We start from the raw sequence: 2,891 nt of genomic DNA, 5'->3' as shown, positions 1-2,891 counted from the left end.
GTGATCTGGTGTACTTTAGTTAAGTTAAAATTACATAGATAATCAAATGCTATGTTATATTTATAAATCTGCCTTATTTGAATTCCTAACAAAACCATACCTTGTTAGAAACATACATGTGCTGCAAATTCTACTACACATTCCATCTTATATATCTTGTCACATGTTTCAGGTTTCTTCCATCTATATATTTATTTTTTAAAAATTATGATTATTATATTAGTTTGTTAGTTCATTATGAAATTTTGTTTACAATAATTGGAATGAATGCCTGCTGTTACTAGTTATTACCTATAAACGATATGATATCCTGATAAACTTGTTTACCGTACAACTCAAAGAGCCTTGACACTATTATTAATTGTACTTCCTAGCAACTATATAGAAGTTTATTACATTATTGAGGTGATGAAATAATAGCTTTGGTTCGGTTTCCAGTTTCCACAGCCACATGAAAAGTGGATAAAAATCGCAGAGTTGAAATTGAGATTCAAATGCAAAACATTCTGGCTTATTAACAACTGTGGTGTCAGTTTAATTAACTGGTTTGGACCATCACTTGAAAGGTTTCAATGGGAACTTTTGCTTCTAATTTGTTGGTACATTATATCATGGATAATAAAAATGTTTGGTAAATAATAAAAAATTAATTTAAAATAATTTAAAATATTTTATTTTATATACGTTAATTACTACTGAAATAATCAAATAATATTAAATATAATAAATGTATAACTATAATATTACATATATAAAATTATATATGTTAAGTAGTTACATAAGACCATTTTAAATTATTGTCTCCTTAAGATTATAGTACACATAAAGGTATCATATGATATACTACCTTTGTTGAATATGTCTGTCAATTTTTTTTTTAGAAAATAATTATTAATGTTTAATTTAAAGATAATATTAATTTTTAACAAACCTCTCATCTAATTAGGATAATGAAATAATTATTAATCATATATTTATTTATTTAATATGAGTGTTTTGATTTACTTTTTATTATAGTTATATTGAAGACAATTTTTTTGGAAAAAAGGGCTGTCTTAAAGTTAAAAATTTGTCTTACTATCTTCAATTATATATATGTACAACCTTAATGATACTAAATATTATTTATAACATAGGAAAAAATCTTAGTTGAATGAAGGTCCATATATTCAATACTTTTAATATGAAATTAATTTTTAATCTCTCCTCAAAAATAAACTACTATTTTCTCACACTTATATGGTTAAACCTTAGTCACCAAAAAAAAAAAAAATGATGAAACCCTAACATTCAATTGGCTCACCAAAGATATAAAATAAAAGTAAATAAATTGATTTTCTTCTTTTATTATTTTTCAACCATATTACGTACATATAAAAATTATTCACAAAATCAATTATTTATATATAATATATGTTAGAATATAAAAAAATATTAAAAATAGTTAAATAATATATGTATTTATATATAAATATATACTAACTGACTTAGTAACTAATTTTTGGTGTATACATAATATTTTTTTATTATCTTTTAATCATTTTTTAATTTAATTTCTTCACAATAATTTCACTTGAGAAAAATAAAAAGCACCTCCCCTATTGATGTTATACATTATTATATTTTTCCTACAAATTGCAACCAATCCCATAAATAATGTTCCTAATTTCAAATGAGGAAAAGAAAAGATAAGACTTTCCCACTGGCTATTATGTAGTTGCTACCCATCCAGCACCTTGCAACCCATGCATATGCCTCAGAAGCAGTGATTGCACCAACTACTAAAGTGGATGGTGGTAATGAAAATCATTGGAATTAGAAGCCCACCCCGTTAAGGTGGGAGAGGTTCCATGAAATTCATGGCTGCACGCGCGCGCATATATATGAGATGAGAAATAAATCCCACAAAAACAAAAAAGAAAATTAGAAAACTACAATAAAAATCTTCAAGTAACTTCTTCTTTGAACATAAACATGTACCTATGATGGATGACCCGAAAGAAGTCAACTTCAACACATTAGGCAGAACACACATAATTTTGATTTGATAGAAATTGATTATCAAACAATTAAATTTCTTCATTTGGACCCCATCTTGATCAATATATAATGCTTTATATATATATACACTCAGATGATCAATAATACAAAATAACTATGGTAATTCATGGGTACAAAAATCACGTGCAATATATGATACCATTGGCTTCAAGTAATAATTGATATCATAAAAAGCTACTTACACAAAATTGAAAAAATTTTAAGATATAAGAAAATTGTCATTTTGGGATTACAAAGAGAAACAAACACAACTTATCCGGCAATGAATAGGACTAATGTTTTGTGTCTTTAATTTGTGTACAATTATTCATTACTTTTGATTACAAAATAAGACATTAATTAAATATTATCCAATTAAATTATCATAAAATTAGTTATCTCAATTGGAGAAGGTACATAAATACTTGTATTTTTAAGGTTTAATTATTCTGTTGGTCTCTACAGTTTTGTAAAATTTTTAATTAGGTCTTTGTACTTTTTCTCCTTTCAATTGAGTCCTTGCACTAAAATTTGTTTTAATTGGGTTCTTACACTTTTTTTTTCTTTTATTTGGGTCCCTACACCAATTTTTTTTTTAATTGGATCCCTATAAAATTAAGCTAATTACTGCCTGGACCTAATTGAAAAAAAAAATTAGTGCAGAAATTCAATTAAAAGATAAAAAAGTATAAGGACCTAATTGAAAATTTTGCAAAACTATAGAGATTAACAGAGTAATTAAACCTATTCTTAATACACCTCTTTATGCAAGATTTTTTTTTTTGAACTGTGATTGTGCACAATTTTTTTTTCATTTTTTTTGCATCTATTAATTATAAAAATTTTATACT

This window comes from Arachis ipaensis, chromosome B05 (genome assembly GCF_000816755.2).
Source record: "Arachis ipaensis cultivar K30076 chromosome B05, Araip1.1, whole genome shotgun sequence".
Lineage (NCBI taxonomy): Eukaryota > Viridiplantae > Streptophyta > Magnoliopsida > Fabales > Fabaceae > Arachis > Arachis ipaensis.
The sequence above is the reverse complement of the archived record's forward strand: the minus strand, read 5'-3'. Positions refer to the sequence as shown.